This window comes from Callorhinus ursinus, unplaced genomic scaffold (assembly GCF_003265705.2).
Source record: "Callorhinus ursinus isolate GAN/ISIS: 27379988/994484 unplaced genomic scaffold, GSC_fseal_2.0 scaffold8, whole genome shotgun sequence".
Classification (NCBI taxonomy): Eukaryota; Metazoa; Chordata; class Mammalia; order Carnivora; family Otariidae; genus Callorhinus; species Callorhinus ursinus.
In genome coordinates, this window is record NW_027397070.1 from 11,571,381 (window position 1) to 11,579,364 (window position 7,984).

The 7,984-nt window shown below is 42.5% G+C and overlaps 1 pseudogene; it reads right to left on the reverse strand.

The window, feature by feature from the left end:
* Positions 1-224: 224 nt before the first annotated feature.
* On the reverse strand, positions 225-478 carry LOC112822646 (NADH dehydrogenase [ubiquinone] 1 alpha subcomplex subunit 3 pseudogene; annotated as a pseudogene).
* Positions 479-7,984: the final 7,506 nt, after the last annotated feature.

Here is a 7,984-nt window from a genome sequence, read left to right on the forward strand (position 1 = left end):
CTCTCTCTATTTCCCTCTTTCTCTCTCAAATGTTAGAAGCTTTCCTCAGTGTTTTGTAATCTTTGGTTTTCTTCTCATATTTAAGCGGGGACTGAAAATGTGATTTTAATACAGGCTCACTCCCAAGTATGATATAATGGTTACCCTTTTCTTTTCACCTGGAGTCACTTTTCATATGTTATTGGCCACAGGGGAGGGGGCCTCCTCCATGTCACCAGAGATGCTCACAATTTCTTCAGCCCCTCCAATCTTGGGCCCTGGAGGTCCTGGGGGTGGCTGGGCACGTGGGGCATGTTCCCATCATCTTGGAGGGGCACTGGATAGTTGTAGGCTGTGGCTTGGTTGATCATCGTAGCATATTTGGTGAAGGGGCTGAGGAGGGCAGAATTATAGTGAGCCCCCCAATGGTGAAGGATGCGACCAGCACCATCTCCTTGGCCCAGGCATCCTTGAGGTAGGCAGTGGGTCTCCCAGCCATCTTGGTCATGGCAGCAGCTGTGGTGGCAAGGATATAATGTTTATCTTAAAGAAAGATCAGGATTGTTTCTGTATCTCATTAATCACTTTCTATCATAGTCACCAAGAAGATTTCCATTAGTGTCACATAGAACAGTGCATTGGTTACTGTTAAGGGCAGGAAATTAGAAATAAATGAGCAAAGTCCATAGCAGGTTAGATATAAGGGGTTAAAAAAAATCATCAGAAGAACTCTCTTCCAAGGTTTCTGGAATTATCAAATGTCTTTCCACTGAAGTTTTTAAAGAATGAAGCAGATAAACTGCCTTTCCAAATGACATAAGGACTAAATTAGCCAACACCCTCACCTGGAATTTGAATTAGATACTCTTCACAAGACTGACTCACTGTACTATGTAGAGATGCTAGCAATTGTCCCCAACCACACACCTTTCTTGGAAGAAAGAAAGTTCACATCTCTGGAAAGAACAGTCCTGTGTACCTCTGTCCTCCACCACACCTGAATTGACCATAAATGGACCTAACTCAGACTGGGCCTCTCTGATTCTCTCTCTTGGGATATGGTAAATAGGACACTGAGAAACAGTTAAATAGTAGGGACTCCCTGACTAAAAGTTTCAATAGGGTCAAAGCCAGAGTTTGTATCATGCCCAAACAAATTTAAAAAAACAATAATCCATGAGACAGAAGAGAGAATGCCAATATGTAGAAAGCAGTAGAAGCAAGCAGATTTACAGAAGAAGCAGAGATAAGAAAAGGCATAGTGCCCCCAAAGACTGAAGAAATGGTTTTGGAAACTGACTTTCCAGATGATTTGGTGTATGTCCCTTACCTCCCCTGCGTCCTTTCAGTAAATTCACTTTGTACTTGAGCTAGTGTGTATGAGCTTCTGTTCTTTGTCATCAAAGGATAAAATATTCATCAAGTATAATAGTCTGGACCCGTGAAGAAAAAGATGGCACATCAAACATGGTAACAGAGGAAAGTCTAATAAATGGATTATTTACAAAGAGGGACAGAGTGTAAGTAAACCAGCCTCAGGTCTAGCAACAACAGGGAGCTCTTACTACCATGTAGCTGAAAGGGCAAGAGGAGGAAGCATCTGTCTTAGTCTGGAGAGAGGAGGGACTTTCCAACAGGAGCTATGGTCATGGGTGGATGGACACAGACAACCCACAGCAACCTAGCAGGAAGGGAATCAAGAGAATAAATATCCTGACTTACTCCCTTCCTGGCCTCCACATACCATAGATGCCTCCTACTGTCAAACCCACTAAAAGACAGAGGGCAAAGGAGCCTCCAATGTAGTCAGTAGGTGGAGAAAGATGGTGAGTAGACCTGGAGAGAAAAATGGAAATACCTAGCACACAAAGAAACTTCTGTCCACATTTTCTGGGAAAACCTAGCTCTCCTCTCTTGAACCCTGAGTAACTTCTTTTTAGCCTCTCTGCTAACCAAGGGAGGAGGAGCACAACAGAAACTCAAATGTGTGCCAGTCAAAGTCAGCTTCCTCATAGATCACTCATCTACTCATTCTCATTTAATTATAAAGTAGCACCAAGGGATGCCTGGGTGGCTCAGTCAGTTAAGAGTTTGCCTTCGGCTCAGGTCATGATCCCCGGGTCCTGGGATCGAGCCCCACATTGGGCTCTCTGCTCTGCGGAAAGCCTGCTTCTCCCTCTGCCTGCCACTCCCCCCTGCTTGTGTCTCTTTGACAAATAAATAAACAAAATCTTAAAAAATAAAAAAGTAGCACCAATCTTGCAGTCATAGATAAGACATTTTAGTCGTGGATTTCCTTCATTTAGAAATAGAAATTCCAGGTTATCCATTTATGAGCATACATGAATACAAATATATGGAAAGTCCATTTCATTTTCCTGCAGAATTTCCAAGGCAAAGATATATGCCTTCTACTTCTCTCCTTGCTCCCCCGGAACATCTTATCATCGTATGCAGTAATTCTCAAACTATAGGGATAAAGCTTAAAATAATCAGTGAATGAGAATGAACACACACACACACACACACACACACACACACACACACACACACACATCCTTCTTGGATGTCAGAGGCCACATAAATTAGAAGCTTTCTCTTGGAGAAGAAGCTCAAAAAAGCAAAATTCTAACTTAAGGATATTATATTTCCTTCAAATTAACCATTGCTCCTAATGAGAACATGTCTAGATAATCTTAAGTTATGATAGAAACTTGGCCCAAGAAGGTCAGAAGTTCTAGAACCACCCATGTGGCCCCATAATGTCTTCATCTCCACAACAGGCCCTGGCAGAATTCTGTCAGGGCAGGTATTAGAGGTGCCAGTGAACCTCGATTGCATATCACCCCCTCTGCCTGGTCTTTGATGAGCAGATAAGATTGGTGATGAGCCTTTCATCTTTAGGTCATAGTTCAAAGCCCTGCCTCAGAGTCATAGTTAAAAGCTGCTCCTTCTGGAGACGGTGGGAAATGAGTGGGTGCACTCAACCCACCTCTTCCTAGATGAAAGCTCTTGAACAAAACTACCCCAATACATCTGGCACTAATTAATCAGTGCAGATTCCTGCGGTGAGGAGAAGGGAGACTGGGAAGAAGCTCTGAACTCACAGAGACTCTGGGAGAGAGTTTGGCCCAATTATGGCAAAACACAAAACAGCCTGGAAATGTTACTTTGAAATTGCTAACTCTAATCACAGGATCTCAAAGTGTAAGAAAGGCCTTGTTTACATTATCTTGGTGGGCTGGGACCACAGGAATATTAACATTCTCCCTTCGTAAGTGAGAACCTTTCCATGCTGGGGTGATACTCCTACATAAGATTATAATACTGAAGGTTTGCATCTGCTCAGTAGGATCCAAGTCTCCCAACACCCAAAGCCTTCCAATTAGTTGTATTTTCCACTAATGAGTACTGATGTGAATGGGCAGATAGCAGCATTAGGTTATAAACTCTTGGCAGAACTGGTCTGCATGCCTTCTTAATGTCTGGTGCTAAATTATCACTCAGATCACCACTAGCACAGGCCCAAAGAAACAGAGAAAACAGACAAAGCTGGGAGGCAGGTGGTGAAGGATAGAGCATAGGTAATGTTACTCTGTCTATCTCACGGGGAAAGCCACTGGGCCAACAGGGAGATTAGTCTAAACAAAAATAATGGTTGCCCATAGCTACAGGTCAGCAAGACCCAATGTGCTAAAGCACACAAGAGTCTGTGTCCTCCTGTGGATGAGTCCTATGGAAAACAGGGGAAGGGTCAAACTCAGGAGATTCAAGGGGCTGCAAGGAGATTCGCAATAGATACCATTTATTCACCACCCCGCCTTTTATTAAGATAAATAAAAGTAAAAAAAAAAAAAAAAAGATAAAGTAGACTTCCCTGGTTGGCAGATTTTTTGCAAAACTCCAAAAATGACATTGTATATTCTCTCTCTACTGGAGAGAATAGAGGAAAGGGACAGTTGGGGAGAAGAGTACCAATCAGGTCATAGCAAAGTTTTAATCTGTGAGATGAAATTGTGTTATCCACTGCATCCTACATTTGGGACTAAAAATGCCCCCAGATCTGGCAAAAAATATCTATTAGAATTTTCTTTGAATTGACCTCTTGCCCAGTAGATTGCAAAAGAGTGTTTGTATTATGATTTCATTTTATGTAAAATTATAAATACAAATATAGACATAGATGCATAAAGAGATGACTGGACCAGTGTAGAAGTATGTAGAATAGTTATATCTGAATGGTAGGCTTTCAGGGGACCTCATAATTTTCAACATTGTTTGATTTTTCTACAATGAATATGTGTTATCTTCATAAACAAAAAAAGCCATCAAAATAATTTTCCTTAATCATAAGCCAGCATATTCAGAAATTTTATTAGACAAGCAAGAGAGAGAACATTTATTAAATGCCCCCCTTGCACTCAGGACTGTGTGTGTCACAAACCCTGTGAATTATTATTTTTCTTTTACATATAAGAAACAAAAGCTCAAAGAGTTTGACTAACCTGATCAAGACTTCTGCAAGTGTTATCAACTTTTCGGCAAAGCAGAAATCCAGAGCTGGCTACTTTTCCCCTTAGCTTGAGAAAGAATCCCAGGAAAAGAGAAAGTCTGGGGTGGAAAGAGCCAGCCTGGGAACTGACTCTCAAAGTGTCCCCTGAGCCTCCTTAATGGCAGAGCTGGGCTTTGTGGATCCATCAATACAGAGCACGTTGCCCTCCTAGGAGAGGTGTGGCCAAAACAAATGAGAGCAAGATGTTTTGTGATCATTGAGTAGCAGGAATAGCTGTGAGGACTCACATGCCACCCATGACATGGTCTGGAGAACATCCACAATGAAGGCAGCAGACCATTACTTGAAGTCCAATTGACCCTACATCAAAGCACAGCACAGAGGATCAAGAGCCTAGGCTTTAGCCACGCTCAGAAACACTTGAAATAGCCACGCTTCTCTGAGCTCCAGTTTCCTCAGCAGTGAAGCAAAAGAGTTTGCCTAGAAAATCTCTAAAGACCTTTCCAGTTCTAAGGAATTCTATAATCCATGATCTAATTCCAACCATGGCTTCTCTTGGATTCATTCAACAATTGCCCTAGCATGTTCAACTGGTCCACCAGACATTGCTTCGGGGCCTAAAATTACGTGTGCTAACTCAGAGATGTAGAACGTCTTTTGTAATCTGCGTAGGATTTTGCTACCTACTTAGCTTTGTTTCATAACCCACAATTATCTTTGAAAAACAGACAAATCTATTTACTCTCTATCATCTCTGTTCCAAATGGGGCCAATCTCTCCCTCCCCTTCTTATTAGAAAATCCCAAAATCTCAGGTGGGAGTCAGGATAACTCAGGAGATTTGGCAGGATGAGCTTGGACTCTTTCCCACTGGGTCCCAAATGCTTTATTTCCTAAGAGCTGCTTTTGTAAGGCCAGCAAGAAAGGCTGAGTTAATAGTTCGAATTTATAAATAGTTTTTGCAAATTAAACAGAATTCTCTATCTGAAAGGCAACCAGTAGAGTGGTTCTGTCTCCTATATTATTTGCTCACAAGCAAACATTCAAAATGCCAATGAAAGCCCCTTGATGCAGCAGGTAGGCACTTTCTTATCAAAACGGACCAGAAGAGTGAGCTGAACCACCCAGGAAATCATATATCCGCCCTTTAATAATATTAACCAGGAAAATCTTAGAGACAATGATAGCACGAACAATTATAAACATGGGCTGCAGATGGCTGAACACAATAGTCAAACTCAATTGCTATTTGGAAAGAATAAACCAGAAATGAATTTAAATATGTGGTTCAGAGGTCAGCTTCTAATATTTCATCTGGTACAATCCACAGCCTGCTTTCCAGGGTAGGTGGGCAAAGAACCCAAGCCTTTTGGATAAGGGAAGGGCCTTCTCCAATTTGGAGATTCTGCATAAACAGCGTGAAGCCAGTCTTCAACCTCCTGTGGAGGCATGATGGCCCAAAGATGCACTCACCTCTCCCTCGCTCCTCACACTTGACGGGGCAACTGGTGGCCAAGGGGTATATCTGAAAGCTTGCTCTTCATGGTCTCTGAATAGTCATTTGCAGTATTCAGTCCAAGAAATCATTTTCTGAAGTCTATTTCATAGACTTTAATAAGTTCTCTGTTTCAAAACAACCTTTGAGGGGCGCCTGGCTGGCTCAGTCCAAAGAGCTTGGGACTCTTAATCTCAGGGTCATGAGTTCAAGCCCCATGTTGGGCATAGAGATTACTTAAATACATAAAACTTAAAAAAAAAAAAACTTTGGAAACTCTCTGTTCGAATATATTTCATGCATTCTTATTGAGTCATTCCTTTGACAAACCCTGTGTTATCTGCCTGCTCTGTAAAATATGATATATTTTAACTGGGTCAAGGATATGTGTGTATTGTTTTCTTAGAGAATTTTTTTTCATTCCTAGAGACATGTTATATCTAAGGGTACATCCTAGTCCAAGTTAATAAAAGAGTCTGTTTGCCTTCCCTGCCTTGGCATGTCCCACCTTTCAAAGAGTCTAATGAGTGACTCATATTTTTGGCTGACTTTTTCTTGAATATCAGGTCTTCTCTGAGTAAGCAACCCATCTTCTACACAGATACGGCATGCCTGCCCACCCACCCATTCCATCCTAAGTGCTGTTTGTCCTGCTTCCTCTGATAGGAAAAACTGTTCATTCAAATTCTGTCTTCCCACTCACTTCTTAAGCTCAGAGAATGGGTGGGGTTGAAGAATTTGATGGCACCGGCTCTGAGATTCATCCTTGTATCTCTACTTTTGAACATGTCATGACTAAGCACCCGAAGACTCTGAACCCACTTATGATTGACTTTTTGCCTCCACAGATGCTTTCAAACCTGATTCTAAATGCCAACATTTAGATGTTGCAAGGAGCTTTACATACTCAAGTAGACAGGAAGGGAAGTCATGTAGAGAATCAGTGTGGCCAGTACTGCTCATCTTCCCGTTTACCCAACTCATCTCCAATTCTCTCCTCCTTAAGGTGTTACCTGTTCCAGGAAGCTTCCCTGGCCCCAACACTACCCACCTTTGGTTATCTATCACTCCTTTCTGGAGGTTTAACATCACTATCATTGCATTTAATTTCACTGTATTGTAACTAGCTGTTTATAGGTCTATTTCCTCAATGAAAATGGGAATGAAGTGTTTTTCATTTTTGGTGTCCTGTGCTTGATCCAGTCTAGCACGTAAAAGGCATCCATTCAGAGTGAGAATTAATGGTCATTAATGTTGTTCAACGGCTGTCTGAGTCATTTAGGAAAATACGAATTTCAGACTAATTGCATACATTAGTGAGAAAAATATCTGAGAGCCCTCTGTAGAAACTTAAAAAAAAAAAAAGTATTATAAATGGCTGCTGGTTCTCGCAGGCATTCGTGCATATATTTCACTCTGCCTTCTGTTAAGATCGACTATTTATATGACCCAGTAGGCTCCACCACCTCAGCTACCACCTCACGTATCTCCGCAGCCACCTCTACCACCTCCACAACCCCTGCACCACTCCTTCAGCCTCCTCCATCACTGCCAGTGCGATACCCACTCCCACAGCCATCTCCACTGATGTTATCACCTCCTCCACTGTCTCCACGCCCTCTACCACCTCCTCCGCCTCTTCTACTACCTTGACCACCTCCTTCACAACCTTCTTGGTTACTGCCTCCACCACCCGGAGTACCTCCATCACCTTCTCCCCCAACTCTTCTTCCACCACCCGCCTTCACCATCTTCATTATCATCTCCATCTCCCCCTACACCTCAGCCATAAGCTTCACCACTGTTATTACCACCACTACCTCCACCACCAGCTCTACTGCCTTCAACTCCACTATTTTTACCATCTTTTCCCCCTCCATCTCCATCTCTCCCACTTGTCCCACTTCCTTAACCTCTCAGACTACTTCTTCTCCCTCCACTACATCCTTCACCTCTGTCTCCTTCTCTGTCACCACATCCTCCACTCCCTCCACCATT